Source organism: Felis catus, chromosome D4, assembly GCF_018350175.1.
Source record: "Felis catus isolate Fca126 chromosome D4, F.catus_Fca126_mat1.0, whole genome shotgun sequence".
Taxonomy (NCBI): domain Eukaryota; kingdom Metazoa; phylum Chordata; class Mammalia; order Carnivora; family Felidae; genus Felis; species Felis catus.
Window position 1 is genome coordinate 2,614,410 of NC_058380.1, and position 19,878 is coordinate 2,634,287.

At 45.7% G+C, this 19,878-nt stretch overlaps 1 protein-coding gene and 1 pseudogene across 1 annotated transcript in view; one reads left to right on the forward strand and one right to left on the reverse strand.

The window, feature by feature from the left end:
- The window catches only part of NXNL2 (nucleoredoxin like 2), a 228,568-nt gene that overhangs the window by 19,625 nt on the left and 189,065 nt on the right, over positions 1-19,878 (forward strand). The gene's annotated exons all lie outside the window — the stretch shown is intronic.
- Positions 16,102-17,048, reverse strand: LOC101095384 (annotated as a pseudogene).

Sequence of the window (19,878 nt, forward strand, 5' to 3'; positions counted from 1 at the left end):
CCGTGTCTGACGTTGCACATCTGCGAGGTTCACCGCCCCCCCGCCCCGAGTTTTGCGCCTGCCTCCAAGGCTTGGCCTCCGTGCTGCAAGGGCCCCACCTGCCACTTACCCTCCCACCTTTATCTCCAGTCGCTGCCCATCTTCCTGCCCTTCACAGGCAAATGTTGGCTTGGGAATACCTATTCCCAAGGTATTCATTGGGAATACCTATTTACTGAATTTAGTAAATGTTAGTGTAAAACATGCCCGTAGCCCAAAGTGCTAAACATAACTGAAAGTCTAGCAGCGACAATGATGGACACTAATTCTGATTTTGAACAACAACAACAAACCCATGCTCTGATCCCTGAGACACAGCCACCTTCAGAAATGTGCTCCCCAAGTAGATTTAAAACTGCCCCCAGGCCCGGAACGGCCCCGTCTGTTGCTAACAGAAACTGCAAGTTTATTTTCCCTCAAGACAGTATTTCTGGTGTCTTCTGTGTGTCTCAGACAGACTGGCCTCTTGAGGAAGCCTCTTGGGTGGAACCGGGCTCTCTGTGCAGTCCTGGTCTGCAGCCCTGGTGTGCGGGTCGTGCCCCAGGCTTCCCTGTCCCTGTGTGTGTGTGTGTGCGTGCGTGTGTGTGTGTACTCGTTGGTGAGGGGGCCCTGCACCCCAGGTCTCGGGTTTGTGAGTGGGCACTTTGGTCCCTGGTTTCTGGGTTGTGCCTTTCTGGTCCCCGCCCAGCAGGGGGTGCTGGTGCTCCAAGAAAGTGGGTGCAAGGTGTCTGGAAGCAAGGGAGGGGCTTTGTCTCCCCGAGTGTGTCCCGGAGGCCCATCACTTCAACTTACACAACACTATGTGTCAGTTATATCTCAATAAAACTGGGAAGAAAGGAAAGTAGTGCTACACTGACCCGCGTTAACTAGTGCTACAGTGACACTCGTTAACTAGTGCTATACTGATGCATGTTAACTAGCACAACACTACTGCCATTACAACCAGCTAAGCAGCCAACAGTACTGTTGAGTACCGTCTGTCACGCACTTGCTAAGCATTTTACGAGCCATCACAGAGCAACGGTGTCCTTGCAGACATTGGGGACTGAGCGCGTGGCTGTTGATGTCGCGGGTCCTGGGAGGACCGGGCCCCACTGCCCAACATGGCACCTGGAGCCCAGCTTCTTCATCAGGGGCCACACTCTTTCAGCCACGGGTTGGGGCTTGGAGCCTGTCCCTGGGGACTGGGGCTCCTCTTGGCTGTCTCCCCTCCGAGAGCATTTCTTCTGGCTGCTCTGCTCCCTGCCATTTTATGAAGAAAATGTTCAGACACACGGACACGTTGAGAGGGGGCACCCCGACAGTGGCCCCTGGATTCTACGAAAATGCTGGAATTGTGTGTGTGTTGGGGGCGGGGCTTTGTCATCCATCTCTGTCTTGGTCCATTCATTTTGTTATTAACTAAACTTTATACTTCATTGGATTCTTAGATTGTAGTCGTGAAATTCACAGAACACAAACTTAGCACGTCGGTCATTTTTGAGTGTAGGGCTCAGTGGCGTTGAGAACATTCGCCTTTTTGTGAGGTCATTGCCACCATCCGTGCCTGGAAGGGTTTTCTCCTTCCTGATCTGGAGCTTTATGCCCTTTAAACCACTGGCCGCTCCCCAGGCCCCTTCTAGCACCATTCTGCTGGCTGGCTCTGGGAATCGGACAGCCCCAGGGCCCCATCTGGGCGGAGCAATACAGCATTTCTTCTTATGAATCACGTCTCCTTGTGACTGGCTGATTTCAGCCAGCATCACGCCCTTCAGTGCCTCCACGTTGCAGCGTGCATGCGACTTTCTTCCTCTCTGAGGCCGGGTAGCTCTCCCTCGTGTGGGTGTACTGCATCTCATTTTTGCGTTCATCTGTGGATGGACAGGCCTCTGGAGCGCGACAGCACATTCTCTTCTTTACGCCCCTGCGTTCTCTTCTGTTATGGCCGCACTGGGGACCCCGTGACATGTTCAAATTAACCCCAGAAAGCACCAGAAAGGGCCTTCCTAGTGTGTTCCTGATGGGCTCAAGTTGTCACCTTTATGTTAAAGAAAATAACAGAGAACATCGAATTATAGGGCTGCGAATGTGGTGGCTCCAAGTTAGCCGTCGCACGGTTCCCCGGCCTCACTGTGGTTTTATGCATTTACATACCTCTGTCTACCTCTCCCGCATTCCTGACCACGCAAGGACTCCTGTCCAAATGTGCGATCCCTGTACACACTCAGGGTGTGGGTCACGTGCAGATGGCCATGCTCTGCTTTGTCATTTTATTACCGACAACCTTCCGAGTAGTCTGTGTCGTCTTACTGCCTTGTCTTTCAGATCTTAAATAGTGAATGTGAGTGGGCAGAGCTGGGGGAACAAGCCTGTGTCTGCCCAGACTCTGGGGTCCCTCCTGATGGGGGGAGGACACGTTTCCACACCCCCCACACCCCCTCCTGCAGTAGATGATACATTTCCACACACCCCTGCGCCTCCCCCCTCCCCCCCCGAAGACATTGGTGGAGATGATGCCCAGAACATCACACCCAGGAAGCGGGTAGGTTTGGATCCGGCCGGCCGGCTGGGCTGTGGGGCAGGTGCTGCTGGGCCTCAGGTCTGTGTGGGGTGGCCCTAGGAAGTTGGGCCTGTTGCTGAGGACTTGGTGCGCCTTGCCCCAGAGCACTGTGGACGCTGGGTGTGTGTGCAGAGCACCCGCCATGGAGAACACTGTGCTGTCTTCCTGGCTCCCAGCACACTTGTGCTGCGTGCGTCTGGACCATAGCAGCCTGGGCGTCCGGTGGGGGCACGTGACGTCCACTCCGTACTGATGCGGAAACCTGGAGGGAAGCCGAGATTGGCCCCAGATCTCCTCTGGGCGGACACTGTGGCCTCCTCTGGCCACCCCGTGTGCTGCAGGGACACCCTCCAGTCATAGGATTTCTCTGGAATGACCAGAGGTTCAAAGCCTGGAACGCCCTCAGGCAGAGCGGAGTCTGGTGAATGGGGGTGGGGACCAGGCCATGCGTGTGGCAGGCCCCAAGGAGGGGCCCTGGTTCCCCTTCTGTCCGCAACCAGACCCTGCGCTGCCCTCCCCACGGGTCCTCTGGGGTCCACAGCTGCTGCCCAGCTGGCGTCCTGGGGTGAGTGCAGCCGGGGTGGGCAACCGGCTGGAGCAGCACCCTCCCGATGTCCTCAGGGACAGGAGGACAGACACCAGCTGCGGAATCATGGGAAGTGGAGGAAAAGCAAAGCTCCGTGGAGGGTGTCGTCTGGAGGGACGCCCGCTATGCCCATGCAGGGGATGATGGGGCCTGCAGGACAGCTGGGCCCTCTACTGCGGCCCCTGCCCCATTCACAGTGATGCCTGGGGGGGGGGGCATGTCTCCTGTCACCTGTGTCCCCGAGCCACACCATCAGTGTCCAGGAAGCTGCATTTCTCTTGCCTTTGTTCCCCCCAAAATCTGACCTCAGAAGCCAGGGTTCCCTCATACCCAGCTCATTCAAAACGGACTTAATGGCAGACACAACTTTGGGAGAGAGACAGGCCTAAAGTCCCGGGGCCACTCGGAGCAGTGGCATATGTATGACGGCACCTATGTAGCATGGCACCTGTGGGGACTCTTTCCTTGGCTCTGTAACTGCCCAACAAGGGAACGTATGGGCGGACTCAGCTGGAAAAGGCATTCTCGGGCCAGAAGGAGAAAGTCACGATAAAGTGACCAGCAGGCATCTTTGCAGAGCCTGTGGCCGGGCACTGGGGCTGATGTCCCTTCGGTGAGGGGTTGTATCGATCTGTCTGCTCCTGGGCTCCGCAAGGGCTGGGGGCTTCTGTCCTCACTTCCTGGGGAGACACCAACGCCCCCTGCCTGGGACATCCTGACAGTAACTGACAAAAACCAGAGATGACAAGGTTGGAGGCATCTTTCGTTCCAGTGATTCTGTGAGTCAGGAAGCAGTGCAGAGCGTTTCTGAGGCTCAGGGCTGGTGGAATCTGCCGTGGGATGTAGAGACACCTTCCACCTGCCTCTCCTCACGCATGGTGGTTCCAGCAGGTGGGGGTGGGGGTGGGGCTGGGGACGAGATGCTCACACACAAATACGAAAGGTACAGAGGCAACCAGCCCAGTGAGGACAAGGGAGGCCCTTGAGTCAGAGACCTAAATGCCAGAGGGAAGGGGCTCGTCCGGCCTGGCTCAGATGCTCGGAGCTCAGGGAAGGGAATGTTTAGCGCCTCGTGCACGTTGCTGTCCTGTGAAGAAACAACTCTTCCTTCCTGGTGGTCGGAGACAGAACAGAGGAGTGAGATTTCACGATTGCAGCAGCTTGTTCGTAAGCGGGAGAATGGCGCACACACATGTAATGTTTTTTAGACGGTTCTGGATATTCTTAGAGGTCCCTTGCCGGGCAGGGGGCCTGTAACTCCAGGCCAGGAATTCCCCAGGAATTGCAAAGTACAGGAAGGAAAACCAAGGCGGCCGCCCACGGCCACCGCGGCCAACATCTCGCTTTCCCTTGGTTTCCTCCGGTGTTCGTGCTGCTGAGGCCCTTCCCGTAAATGTTCCTCACTGGCTCTTGTTAACAGCTGCGTGACGCCACTTTCAATAAGCCGTAGAGCAGTGTCCCCAGGTCCCCATCCCCTGTGCCACCCCCAGGACTGACGCCCGAAGACAGCATTTCTTCACCACCTTCACCCGCTCTCTCCTTTACGTTTCAGTGAGGGTTTTCTCGCCCCATTTGTGAATTGTCGAAGCACCGTGGCCGTTAGCCTGTATCCCGCGTGATGCTGGGATACAGTCCTCCCCCTGCTGGCTGCGTATTTAATTTTGTTTATGGAAATTTCTGACTAATGTGTGGTCAGTTCTGTGGTCTTTGTCCCTTTCCTTTCTATTTAAAAAAATTTTTTTTTAATGTTTATTTATTTTAGAGAGAGAGAGAGAGTGTGAGTGGGGGAGGGACAGAGAGAGAGGGAGACACAGAATCCGAAGCAGGCTCCAGGCTCTGAGCTGTCAGCACAGAGCCTGACACGGGGCTGGAACCCATGAGCCTTGAGATCATGACCTGAGCTAAAGTCAGACTTAACTGACTGAGCCACCCAGGTGCTCCCAACTTTGTCGTTTTTCAAAGTGTTTTTGGCCATTCTAGGTACTTCACATGTACATATGAATTTTAGAATCAGCTTGTCAATTTCAACAACAAAAAGCTTGTTTGGAGTTTAGTTGGACTTTGTTTGAATTTTACAGAACAATTGGGAGAGAACTGACATCTTAGTGATGTGGAGCCTCCTGATTGATTAACAAGATATATTTCCCCATTTATTTATGTATTCCTTAACTTTTTCATCAGTATTTCATAGTTATTAACGTACAGGTCTTACACAGTTTTGTCAGATCTATCCCTAAGTATTTTGTATTTTTTGATGCTATTGTAAATGGTATTATCTTAATAATTTCTATTTCTGACTGTTCATTGATAGCATATAAAAATAGAAGTGATAGAGGTGCCTTGGTGGCTCAGTTGGTTAAGTGACCGACTCCTGATTTGGGCTGAAATCATGATCTAATGGCCATGAGATCAAGCCCTTCATCGGGCTCCACGCTGACAGCATGGAGTCTGCTTGGGATTCTCTCTCTCTACCCCTCCCCAACTTGTGCATGTGTACGCATGCGTTTTCTCTCTCTCGAAATAAATACGCTTTTTTAAAAAACAGAAATGGCAGTTGTATGTTGACCTCAAACTTTGCAGATTTACGAAACTAGTTCTAATAGATTTTTTTTGTAGATTTCATCATATTTTAAATATATGATTGTGTCATCTGTGGAAAAACAACTTTAGGTTTCCTTTCCAGTCTGAATGTCTTTTACCCCTTTTTCTTGCCTGCTCACGTCAGATAGAACCTCCCGCACAATGTTGATGGGGCGCCTGGAGAACAAGCGTCCTTGTCTCTCGTTCTTCATTTTGGGGGAAATGCGTCCAGTTATTGCCACTGAGTGTTATGGTCACTGTAGGTTTTCTGTAGATGTTCTTTACCACACTGAGGACACTCCTTTCTGATCCTAATTTTCAGAGTTTTTTTTTAAATCAGAAATAGATGTGAGATTTTGTTGAGTGCTTTTCCTGTATCTAGAGAAATAATTATATAGTTTTCTTATTTTTAAAGTTTTACATGTTAAAGATTATTATTACCATGTTCAATTGCATTGATTTTCAAGTGTTACACCAACCTTGCATTCCTGGAAAACCCTACTTGATGATAACGTATTTTCCTTTTTGTACCTTATTGGCTTTGACTTGCTAAAATTTTGTTCAGAGTTTTTGCATCTCTATTTATGTGGAATATTGGTCTTTAGTTTGCTGTACTTGTAATGTCCCTATCTGGTTTTGGTACCAGTGTACCTGGCCTCATAAAATAGGTTGGGATGTATTCCTTCCTCTTTAATTTTCTAGAGTTTCCTTTGTGGGAACAGTTTTAACCACAAGTTAAATCTCTGCACATGGGAGTGTCTTGGCCAACTTCATGGAAATGGGCTTGCTTTCAAGATTTGAATTAAATAGCAAGCTAATGCAGAAGGCAGTCACCCCATCCTGACATTTGGGGCAAACTCCAGAGATTCTGAGTCTCCGAACCTACTTAGAATGGTGAATTTTATTGCTTTTCATGTATTGCTTTTATCTATTTTATTTCTGTCAGTTTTTTTCTTTATTTCATCTAAGTTATGAAATTTATTAGCATAAAGTTGTTAATAGTTTTCCGTATTATCTTTTTAACATATGTGGATTCTGTGGTGATGTCACTTCTGATTCCCATTATTAGTGATTTGTGTCTTCTCTTTTCATTGAATAATTAGGGATAACTCCTTGTTTTGTTTTTCTGGGGGTTCATTTAGGGTTAGGGGTATACTTATCAGAGTTTACTTTCAAGTGATGATGTCCCACTGTGTGTGTAATATAAGAGTGCGACAGTCGCATGCTTTCATTTCTCCTGCCACCCTTAATGGGATTGTCACCACACATTATCTAATATGCACATCAGAAATCTTAAAATCTATAGTTCTTATTTTTGTTGAAACAATTGTCTTTTTAAAAGATTGAAATAATATGAAAAAATCGTGTATGTTCACTCATGTAGTTACCATTTTTGGTGTTTTATTTCTTCGGTAGATCCCTGTTTCCATCTGACATCATTATCCATCTGCCTGAGTGATATGCTTTAATATTTACTGAAGCGTGGGCTTGCCGGTGAAGAGTTCTGTCATCATTTGTGAATTTGAAATAGTTTGAATTTTGTCTTTTTTAAAAGACAAAATTTTTTTTGCTGGGTGTTGAGTTCTAGATTAACAATTTTTTTTTCTTTCAATATTTTGCTGATGTTATTCCTCTGCTTCCCAGTTGCATAGTTTTTGACGAGAAATCTGCTGTCATGTGCACCTTTCCCCTCTGTACCTGATGTGTTTTTCTCTGACTTAGAAAATATTTTATCCTCATTGCTGGTTTTTGAGCAGTTTGATTATGATGTACGTTGGTGTCATTGTCTTCTTGTTTCTTGTGCTCAAATGTCATTGAGTTTCATGCATCGGGGGTATTTATCCAATCTGGAAAATTTTGTTCACGGTTTCTTCAAAAAAATTTTTTTTGTCCTCCTCATTCCCTTCTTCTTTAGGGACTATAACCAAATATATATTAGGCCTAGTGAAGTTGTCCCACAACTGACTGATTCCTTCTGATTTCATTATTTTTTTATCATTTCCCCCCAGTTCCCATGTGGATAAATTATCTGTTGCCATGCTTCCACGGCCACTGTCTTTCCCTCTGAAATGTCTAATCTGCCATTAGTTTCATCTAGTTCATTTTTCCCAGAGACATTGTAGTTTTCATGTATAAAGTTTGATCTGGGTGGCTTTAGAAATGTGTTTTACATGTCTCTACTTAACTTTTAAAACATACAGAAAACGTTTATAATCACTGTTTTAACATCCCTTTTTGTGAATTCTCCCATCTCTGTTCATGCTGGGTTGGTTTAATTGATTGACTTTTCTCCTCATTCTGACTTATATCTATAAGCTGCTTTGCATGCCTAATAGTTTTTGATTGGATGTGAGGCACTGTGAATTTTACCTTGCTGGGTGCTGGATATTTTTGTATTCTCATAAATATTCTTGAGCTTTGTTCTGGGACAGTTGTATTTCACAGAGTCAGTTTGATTCTTTCTAGCCTTTTAAGATTTGTTTTTAGATTTGTGACCTCAGCAGCGTTGTCTCGTGTGAATCACCCCCAGTGCTGTGGTGAGAATTATCTGAGTGCCCTACCCGTGAACCTGTGATCTGCAGACGATTCGGGCCTGGCTGGCGGAATCACACCACGGTCCTGGCCTTGGGTGAGCGCTGGTCCCGGTTCTTACTATCCTTCCGTCCTGGAATCAGCCTCGGGGAGTGTCCTCCTGCACTCGGGAGGGATGCTCAGGGCAACCCTCCGCAGGTCTCTGGAGTCACTTGTCACTCTCTTCTCCTTGGTGCCCTGTCTTGTGAACTGGAGCCACCTTCATCCCCTGGACTCCCGGCTCCGCCTCTAGATCCGGGAGCCCGCCAGCCTCCTCCTCCTCCTGCGACCATGTTCCCTGCCTCATGTAACTCTCTCAGGTCAGTCTTTAGGAGACTCACCCTGCTGGTTTTCCACTTCTCAGGTACACTGTTCTCCGTTGCCTCGTGTCCAAGGTGGAGAGGCCGAGCAGCCTGAGAACACAGAACTTACATGACAAGGAGCGATGCCAGACTCTGTTCTATTTCAAGGCCCACACTTGTAACCTCCGCACCACAAAGCCAGTGAAGAGTTATTTTAAAAAAGAGAAATGGCATAAGCACACTCTGTATAAATCCTCGCCCTTGACCAAGATTTTCAGCCTACCTGTGTCAGCATGGAGCTCACCCTGAGTTGTCACATACGGGACAGAAACCAGATGAAGCAATGAAATGTTTTGTTAGTATGAGTGGCTCCCCCAGGCAGCAGGAGGGGTGTGGTGGTGGGTCTGCGCAGGGACGGCAGGGTCAGCCGGGGCTGTGAAATCTGGGCAGGCACGAGGCATGCCCTCCGTTCCGAGCCCGGAGAAGACCCAGAAAACAGCCCCAACCCCCAGCTGCGTTCTAGGCTGGGGTCTGGGTCAGAAGTTCAGAAGGCCTGATCCCATTCCTGAGGCTTTCTAATTAACAGCCGTTTCCAGCCGAGTTCCACAGGAGACAGGCCGCAGGGGAGTCATCTGAAGGACTGTTTTCTCAGTTTCCCCAAGAATGCTCCATAGCTAGTACTGCTGTAGAAGGAGAGGAGATAAGCTAATTTGTGATACATGTTGGTTGCCTTGGGGAGATGGGCTTTATTCTAGCAGCATCCTTGTTGAGAAGGGCCCACTGAGGCTTCCCAGCTAACCTGGCTTGGGATGGGAGCCCATGGGGTGGGAAGGAACATCGAGCTGCATTTGAATGGGTGCAAACCTCAGGAACCAAACAGAGCAGCTTGGCCTCGCCCAGACCAGTTGATGCATCCCCCTTCTGGCCCGCCCTTCCGGCATCATGGGGCAAGGATGCTCATCCTGGCAGGCCGAGTGTCCAGCGTCGTCTGGGAAGGGGCGGCCGCACATCTTCGCCCTGGGCCAGGGCAGGCTATGGTCACTGGGATGCACATGTCAACCTTGTCACGTCCAACATGTGCCCACGCCCCACCCAGCTCAAACCCAGTTTCCATAAATGGGCATGGAGCCCGTTTCCCTGGCCTTGTCCCAAGACCAGGGCACTGAGTTCCCAAAGTCTAACTTGGCTCAAATATCTTTACCTACTAGGGTTATTTTTCTGTTGCCATGGTGGAATTTGCCATTTTCAACAGCTGTGAGAAATTCAGAATTTATTTCTTTCAGTGAAACAGCACAGTGAGGGAGATGGTTACTGGAAGCTGTTGTTTTTCCTTTGTATGGATCCTTGGAAAAATGACCACAGTTAATATTTTAAGGGATTGATCTTTTTCTACAGGACACAGTCCGTGGAGCACATCGGTGTGTAGGTACAGATGTCTCTATTCCGTCTTCATTCTGTGTTTCCATAGCTTTCAGGCATACTGCAAATGGACAAGGAACCTGGCCAACAGTGGGCAGGCTTATTACTGCTTCTGGAAGTATATCAAGGCTGATGCTCTGGGCTGAGTTTACTCCGGGCATGTGATCTCACTCCATCAGATCGTGTCAAATATAGACTCAGAAAGGAGTCATGGCAGAACATCGACAGAGGCCACAGCTGCTCTTGGATTTTTGTGTCTTTTTCAGAAAGTGGTAAATTTGTCCTGGCACACAGCTCCCTTAAGACAAAGCAGAGAGCTCATCCCTTGCTGATTTCTAGAGGAAAAGCTCAAATGCTATGAAAATACATCCCCAATTGTATCTGGAGTTATAGAATTTTTGTTAGTTTAGTTATTTAGTTATAGAATTCTACTTTTTGTTTTTAAACAAAAAGTACCCCCCCCCCCCATGCCATAACATGCTACCCTTTATGGGATTACCAGCCATGATTATTTGATGGCAAGAAGCATTCATAATGACTCATTTTATTGATCGCTCTCAGTCATGAAATGTTTTTCAGAATCTCAGAAAGGTTCAGGATTGGGGAATCTGGCTCCGCCCTCCAGACCCACCCCACCAGCCTCACCACCACCTCCAGGAAGAACACAACACAAATCCTTCAGGATGGATGAAAACGCCCTGCTAATCAGGCCTTCAGTAGACGACTGTCCATGGCCCTGTCAGGTTTCTCCTTCCTAAACAGCTTCTACTCCAGGGAAAGGTTTTCTTGATTCTGACAGAGTCCCTTCTGCTGACGTTTATGTGTTTTTCTTTATTCTGTTTCATTAAGTTGAGGTCTAATTGACATAGCATCAAATTACTTGCAGGTGTACAATGCGATGTGCGGTATTTGTATATATTTACTGTCCTCAGTGTGAGGGTGGAGGGTCGCAGAGAACAGCTTTGTGATGTAACAGAAGCAGAAGCGTAGGCCCAGTGAGGCTGTGTCCCCACAGCTGGTTGTCAGCAGAGAGGCCTGGTCTTCTGGGCTCGAAGAGCATTTTTTTTCACCATGTGGAATTCATTTGAACATACATTTAAATCCCTCCCCAGCTTCCATTTTTCAAGTTGAAGATGATCTTTTAGCCTTTCCCAAAACTTAGATATTTTCTTATTTTCTCCTAGTTCTAAAGTGAAAATATCAGGGCACTTGGGTAGCTTAGTCAGTTAAGCATCCAACTTGGGCTCAGGTCATGATCTCACGGTTCATGAGTTTGAGCCCCATGTCGGGCTCTGTGCTGACAGCTTGGAGCCTGGAGCTTGCTTCGGATTCTGTGTCTTCCTATCTCTGCCCTTCCCCACTTGCACTCTGTCTCGTTCACTCTCTCAAAAATAATAAATAAGCATTAAAAAAATAAGAGTATATGCTTTTAAGTGAAACTTTTGCTGGTAATACAAACATATCTTCATGTGTATGTGTGATAAAAGTGTATTGCTAGGGTTCCTGGGAGCTCAGTGAGTTGTGCGTCTGACTCTTGATTTTGGTTCAGGTCATGATCTCACAGTTTGTGAGTTTGAGTCCTGCGTCAGGCTCTGTGTTGACCATGCAGAGCCTGCTTGGGAGTCTCTCTCCTGTCTCTGCCCCTCACCTGCTCATGCTCTGTCCCTCTCAAAAAGAAATAAATAAACATTAAATCAATCAATCAATCAATCAATCAATCAATAAAATAAAGTGAAAACATCTCTTGAGTTCTTATCCACTAGATATCAGTGATGAATGCACCGGGGATACAGGAACCAACACCACAGCCCATCCTTCGAGGGCCTTGGAGTTTGAGGGAGATGTTGATAGCTTAGGGGTTGGTTGGGGTAAGAGGTAAGGTGTGTGTGTGTGTGTGTGTGTGTGTGTGTGTGTGTGTGTGTGTGTAGGTTAGGGCACAAGAAGAGGTGTCATCATGTCTGTGGGGCTTTAAGAGAAATGTTAAGGGAAGTTTTTACAAAAAGTGAGGTATTTTCACTGGGTCTGGAAGAAGGCACTGCCTGGCAGGTAAGGGGAGCATCCATTTTTAGCCTTCCAGTATTCAGCAATGTTTAAACACCGAAGTAATGCACTTGGCATTACTTCTGTGTGTGTGTGTGTGTGTGTGTGTGTGTGTGTGTGTGTGTGTGTGTGCGTGTGTGTATGCGCATGTCTTGAGTGGTAGTATTTGGACTAACAAGACCACGTTCATTTTGGGAAGGTCACTTCTGTTGCAATGTGGAGGGTGAACTGAAAGGAGAAAAAAGGGGGAAATCCATTTAGGAGCTACAGTAAAAGCCCAGGAAAGAGACGATGAAGATTCGCACTAGGGAAGGGCCGCATCAGGAGGCTAATCCACAGGATTTAGTGGCCCTTTGACTACTGAGCGTTGAGGCAGAGGATGAGGGCCGCAGAGGCGTCCAGTGTTGTGCTTTGGATGCTGGGGTTGGACGTCTTACTACTAGGTTTGCAGTTATTCTGTTACGCGTATCGGAAGTGTGGGCAGAGCGCGGGCTGTGTGGTGGAAGACGAGGAATCTGACATCAGCTGCGTGGAACCTGAACAGCCTGGGAGTGTCCCGTGTGCACTGCCCTGTGGGCAGAGGGACACACGGCTCTGGAGAGCAAGGGAGAGAAGTACAAGAGGTGGAGTGCAGCCAAGGAGTGCACAGCTGGGTCCAAGGAGACATTAGCGAGTGAGAACAGGACCCCTCCCCAAGGGCAGGCAAAGGGGACTCAGGGAGGAGACGGAGTAGATATGCCTGACAGGCGGGAGGAGAACCAGAGCATGTGCTCACGTTCTGTCTGGTGAGAGGTCTATTCCGGGCTTGGATGCAGATGGTCAAATCCTCTGTGCTCACACGGCCTTTCCTTGGTGCATGTGTGAAGGAGGGAGAGGGGGAGAGGAAGGGGAGGGAGCAAGGGAGAGGAGGAAGGGAGAGAGGAAGGGGGAGAAGAAGGAGGAGAGGGGGAGGTGGCTAGGGAGAGGAGAGAGGAGGGGGAGGAAGGAGAGAGAATGGAAGATCTCTCTTCCTGTTTTTTTGAATTGAGATGTAAGTGACCTATAACATTATGTAAGTTTAAGGTTACAGCATACTGATGTGATGCATTCATAGGGCAATATGATGGCCACTGGAGCACCAGCTAACACCTCTCCTGCCTCGCGTAATTTCCATTTCTTCTAGTGATGGGAACACTTAAGATCTAGTTTCTTAGCAAGTTTAATTTTTATAACTGTGGGGTTTTTTTGGTGGGGGGGGAGTCTGTAATCCCTGTACTGTGTATTAATTACATCTTCAGGGCTGATTTATCTACAGGCTGCAAGTATGCATCCTCGAACAACCTTCAGACAACACCTCTGCCATTTCCCACCCCCAACCTTTGTAACCACCAACCACATCCACTCTCTGTCTTCTCAAGTTCGGTTGTTTGTTTTAGGTCCCCCATTTAAGGAATATCATATAGTATTTGTTTTTCTCTGTACAACTTACCTCACTTAACATAATGTCCTCAGGATCCATCCCTGTTGTTGCAAATGGCAGGATATGATTTTTTTCTTACGGCTGAGTAGTATTCCATTTGTGTGTGTGTGTGTGTGTGTGTGTGTGTGTGTGTGTGTGTGTGTCTTCTTTATCCATTCACCCATCCTTGGAACTTATGTTGTTTCTGTATCTTGGCTACTGTGAATAATTCTGCCATCAACATGGGAGTGCAGATACAGCTTTCATAACCTGTTGTCATTTCCTTTGGGTACATACCCACAAGTGGGATTGCTGAGCTGTGTGGTAATTCTATTGTTAATTTCTTGAGGAACCTCCATACTGTTCTCTAAAGTGGCTGGGCCAGTTTACAATGCAAGTAGCGGTGAACAAGTGCTCCCTTTTCTCTGCATCCTCACCGATACTTGGTATCTCTTGTTTTCTTGATAGCGATTCTGACAGGCATAAGGTGACATCTCGTTGTGGTTTTGATTTGCATTTCCCTAATGGTGAGTGATGTTGAGCATCTTTCCACGTACCTGTTGGCTGTCTAGATGTCTTCTTCAAAAAATGCCCATTTAGCTCGTCTGCTTATGGTTGAATCGGATTGTTGGCTTTTCTTGTTATTGAGTTGTAGGAGTTCTTTGTAAATGTTGAATCTTAACCTCTTATCTGATACATGTTTGCAAATATTCTCTCCCATTGTTTAGGTTACCTTTTTATTTTGTTGTTTCTTTTGTAGTGCAGAAGCATTTAGGTTTGACGTAGCCCCCTTGTTGATTTAGTCCGTTGTTTGTCCATTTGGAGTCATGTCAAAAAAAAAATCACTGCCAAGACCAATGTCAATGAGCTTGTATATGTTTTTTCTAGGAATTTTATAGTATTAGGTCTTCCATTTAAGTTTCTGGTCCATTTTGAGTTAATTTTTGTCAGTATTGTAAGATAGGGGTCCATTTTCATTTTTCTCCATGTAGTTAACCAGTTTTCCCAACACCGTTTGTTGAAGAGACTGTTCTTTCCCCATTGGATGTTCTTGGGCCTTATCAAGTACTAACTAACCGTACACGCGGTTTAATTCTGAGCTGTCTGTTCTGCTCCATGTATCTGTGTATCTGTTTTTGTGCCAGTACCATGTTGCTTTAATTACTACAGCTTTGTAGTGTAGTGTGAAATCAGGGAGCGTGATGCTTCCAACCTTTGTTCTTTCTCATGATGGCTTTGGCTGTTTGGGGCCTTTTGTGGTTCAATACCAATTTTAAGATTGTTTATTCTATTCCTGTGAAAAATTCCTTGGCGATTTGATAGGGATGGCACTGAACTTACAGCTGCCTTTGGGTAGCATGGACTTTTAATAATATTAACTCTTCCAATCCATGAGCCATTTGTTTGTGTCTTCTTTGATTTCTTTCAACCGCGCCTTGTAGTTTTCTTGTAAGGATCTTTCACTTCCTTGGTTAAATTTATTCCTAGGTATTTCATTGTTTTTAATGCGATTGTAAATGGGATAGTTTTCTCTATTTTTTTCAGCTATTTCTTTGTCAGTATATTGAAATGCAACTTGTTTCTGTGTATTGATTTTACATCCTGCAGCTTCACTGAATGCATTGATTAGATTGAATAGTTTTTTAGTTGAGTCTTTGGGGTTTTAGTATATAAGATCATATCATTTGCAAATAGTGACATTTTTACATCGTCCTTTCCAATTGGAATGCCTCTGACTTCTTTGTCTTACCTGATTGCTCTAGACGGGACTTCTAGTACTATGTTGATGGGAGTGGTGACAGCAGTCATCCTGAGGCTCTCCTTCTGTGTCAGTATTTTATTCAAGTTTTATTTTAAGTGATGATAATTAAAGCATTTGAAGGGGAGTCTAACTCCAAACAAAAGGGAAGAAGACAATGAAACCAATAAGCTTCTAAACTGCCGAGTGGTGACCGTGCAGTGGAAGTCAGATTTAGATCCCAGGGATTGTCACCATGTGACTGCAGTGACAGACACTCTTCCCAGCTTGCAGGTGGAGCTCTTGGGGCGAGGGCAGCAAGCCAGCAAGAGAGAGGATTAAGTCCTGAATCGTTGCCTTCATCGCACCCACCCTCTCTATCCCAAAATGGCATAGAAGAAACTTGACTGTACCCCGCAGACTGCTTTGGTGTCAAGGAGGTGATGGAGTAGCGTAGAAAGAGGTCATGAAGATTCTTCCTAGAAACCCCTTTCAGATGAGTTTGTGCACAGCATCAAACAAGGAGCCTCTCCTCGTTCAGGGTGGGAAACCCAGGTTTGAGTCCCAGAAAGTCACAATTTCATTCATGTACTTGATACGGATTTACAAAGTGCCTTCGTACTTTGTGAGTTCCCCCTAAGACTACAGGTGAAAGGATGTTTTTGGAATCAGATTTCTTATGTACCTTTGAAATGGTAACACCTTCAAGCTGAATCATCTTTAACTTGGAGGTCTAACATGGTGTTCAGCAAAATCGCATCCAGATGTGCAATATTAAAAGGCACGCTAAGTTCCAAAGTTAGCTATGCTGCAAAATAATTTTAAATCAAACAATTGTATGGTATTCATTTATGCTGGAAGTTCCAGTCCCAGACCAAGCTGGTGGTCCAGCATTGATGTTCTTGCTGTCTGGCAGAGCTGACGACATTGGTTTGATACCCGGCTTCACAATCTGGATGTACCCTGGACCCATCAGGCTGGAGCCATTCCCTTTCACCAGGAAGCAGGTTTCAGGGTCGATCTGATACTTGGCTGGTATTCCAAAGTGAGTGTCACTGTTTCCTGCTGTCCAACTTCTTGTTCGCCTTCTGGCAAACAGAGCCTCCAGACCCTGTCCTGTCATTAACGTTGATGCGAGGCTGGAATTCTTCAGTCCTGTAGCCAACTGCAAAGTTGCTCTGGGTCCCTTGGGAATTTATGGTCTCAAGATTTGTCTGATGGCCAGCCAGCCAACCCTGGTAACTCAGCACACAGCACCGTGGATTGAAGGCCTGGTGATGTCGAAATCCAGGCTGATGTGCTCCTGCCTGTATCCTGCCTCAAATTTATCATCTCCACCGCCTCCGCCCAGTGTAGGTGATCTCCCATGGTAATGTTGGTGCCTAGCGTGTGGTCAGATTCCATTTCTCCACAAATGTCAGACCATATTTAGTCCATCTGTACTTGGTTTCCAGATTGCCTGTCACTTCGGTGGCCTCAGGGTTGGCTGAGCCTGAGCCGGTAGATTCCAGGCCATTCTCAGATTTTGTTTTCAGATCTGTTTTTTTTTTTTTTTTTTTAAAGGTAAATCCATAGCCCTTGGTGAAGACGATCCTGGCATATTTGCCAAGACGTGCATACACGGGAGGCACAGCCGTCTTTTGCTTATGGGCAGCTGGGGCGGCAGGGGGCGGGGCTTCAGTGCCTGTCTGTTTTTCTTGTGTGAGTTTTATAAATTGTCTTTTAAGGAATTTGATGCATTTATATGAGAGATTAAATTTAGGGCCATAGAGTTGTTCATAGTATTCCTTTGTCATCCTTTTAACATCCACAGGATCAGTAGTGATGGCCCTTCTTTTATTTTTGATAATAGTAATTTGTGTCTTTGCTTTTTTTTTTTTTTTTTTTTTAAGTAGCTTGGCTAGAAGTTTGTCAATTTTATCAATCTTTTCAAAGAACTAGCTTTTGGAGCACCTGGGTGGCTCAGTCGGTTAAGTGTCCAACTTCAGCTCAGGTCATGATCTCACAGCTTGTGAGTTCAAGCCCCACGTCAGGTTCTGTGCCAACAGCTCGGAGCCTGGAGCCTGCTTTGGATTCTGTGCCTCCACTCTCTCGCTCTCTGCCCCTCCCTTGCTTGCGCTCTGTCTCTCCCTTTCTCAAAAATAAATAAATTTTTAAAAAAGTATTAGGTATTTAAAAAACAACAACAACCAGCTTTTGGTTTCGTTGACTTTCTTTGTTGATTGTCTCTGTTCAATTTCATAAATTTTTGCTGTAATTTTGTAATTCCTCTTCTTTTTTAGTACTTTGGATTTAATTTTCTCTTCTCTTTCCAGTTTTCTAAGGTGGAAGCTTAGATGATTGATTTAGAACTTTCATCTTTTCTAGCGTATGCTTTCAACAATATAAACTTTCCTCCAAGCACTATTTTCCCTACATCCCACAAATTTTGATAAGTTGTATTTTATTTAGTTGAAAATATTAAAAAGAATTTGTCTTGACACTGCTATGACCCATGTGTCACTGAGTTTTCTCATCGCCAAGCATTTGGGGATTTTCCAGCTCTCCTTCTGTTACTGATTTCTAGTTTGTTCCACTGCGGTCAGAAAGCAAACGTGTGTGTTTCGTGACTCAGAATGTGGTCTGTCTTGGTGCATGTTCTATGTGAGCCTGAGAAGGATATATATTCTGCTGTTGGTAAAGAATTCTTTAAATGTCAATTAGATACAGTTGATTGATGGTGTTGTTCAGTTCAACCATGTCCTCATTGGTTTTTTGCCCACTGATCTGTCCATTACTGACAGCGGCATGCAGGCGTCTCAAAAATCAGTAGTGGACTCATTCATTTCTTTTAGTTCTGTTAGTTTCTGCTTCATGTATTTTGACTCTCTGTTTTTAGGTACACACACATTAAAGATTATTGTGTCTTCTTGGAGAATTGACCACTTGGTCATCATAGAATGAATGCCCTTCTTTATCCTGATAATTTGACTTGCTCTGATGTCTGCTTTGTCTGAAATTATTACTACTCCAGTTTTCTTTCGGTGAGTGTTAGCATGGTTATCTTTATCCACCCCTTCACTTTTATTTTATCTGTGTCTTTGTATTTAGAATAGGTTTCTTGTAGACAGCATGTAGTTGGGCCTTATTTTTTAATCCAATTCAATAGCCTCTGTATTTTTTTTGGTATATTTTGACCGTTGATGTTTAAAAGAGTAATTTATGGGGCACCTGGGTGGCTCAGTTGGTTGAGAGCCCGACTTTGGCTCAGGTCATGATCTCCCGGTTCATGGGTTCAAGCCCTGCATCGGGCTCTGTGCTGACAGCTCTCGGAGCCTGGAACCCGCTTCACGTTCTGTGTCTCCCTCTCTCTCTGCCCCTGCCACCCCTCCTCCACACTCTGTCTCTCTCTTTCTCAAAAACAAACGTTAACAATTTTTTTTAGAAAGGATAATTTATATAGTTTGATTAATATTGACCATATTTGTTTTCATTTGTTGCTTTTGTTCTTTGTTCCTTTGTCTTCCACTTTTTTCCTGCATTCTCTAGTTTTAATGGAACACTTATATGATTTAATTGTCCTTCTCAGCATATCAATTGTTCCTCTTTTATTACTTTTCTTAGTGGTTGCCCTCGAGTTTTCAATATGCGTTTACAACTAAGCCACATCGACTGTCAAATAAGACTGTGCTATTTCATGAGTAGTGCAAGGACCTTACACGGAGTCTCCCACCCCCTCCCCCCATCCTTTATAACATTTCTGCCATTCATTTCACTGAGCAGCAAACTATAGGCACCAAATTTGGTGCTGCTATCATTATTTTGAACAAACTGTACTCTCTTACATCAATTAAGAATAAGAAAAATAAAATACTATATTTTTACCTTCATTTATATTTTCTGTAACACTCTTCCTTTCTTTATGTAGATCTGAGCTTCTGACCTATATTTTTCTTTGTTTCTGATGATCCTCTTTTAATGCTTCTTGCAAGGCAGGTCTATTGCTACCAAATTCCCTCAAGTTTTGTTTGTCTGAGAAGATCCTTATTTCTCCTTTATTTTTGAAGGGTAGTTTTGCTGAATACAGAATTCTAGGTTGGTGTGTTTTTTCTTTAACCCTTTAAATATTTTACTCCTCTCTGTCGCTTGCATGGTTTCTGAAGGGAAGTCCAGTGTCATTCTTTCTCTTGCTTTTCTGTGTGTAAGGTGTTCCCCCAGCCCCTTTCAGCTTCTTCCAAGATGTTTTCTTTGTCTTTGACTTTCTGCAGTTTGAATATGATATGCCTAGGTGTCGATTTTTTAAGGTATATATCCTGCTTGATGGACTGTTAGCTTTCTGGATTTGTGGTTTTGGTGTCTGTCCTTAATTTTGGAGAATTCTGTCACCAAGGCTTCAGTATTTTTTCTGTCCTTCCTTGCTCTCCTCTTCTGGTGTTTCCATCACAGGTATGGTTTACCTCTTGTAATTATCCCACAGATCTTGGATAGGCCATTCCATCCTGTTGTTAGTTTTTTTTTTCTTTTTGCATTGCAGTTTTGGAACTCCCTATTGGCATTTCTTCAAGTTTGTTATTGTCTCCTCCTTCATTAGCCACCCTGATCTGTGGATTAACTGTTTTTATAGTGTTGTTTTTGATTTCTACTATT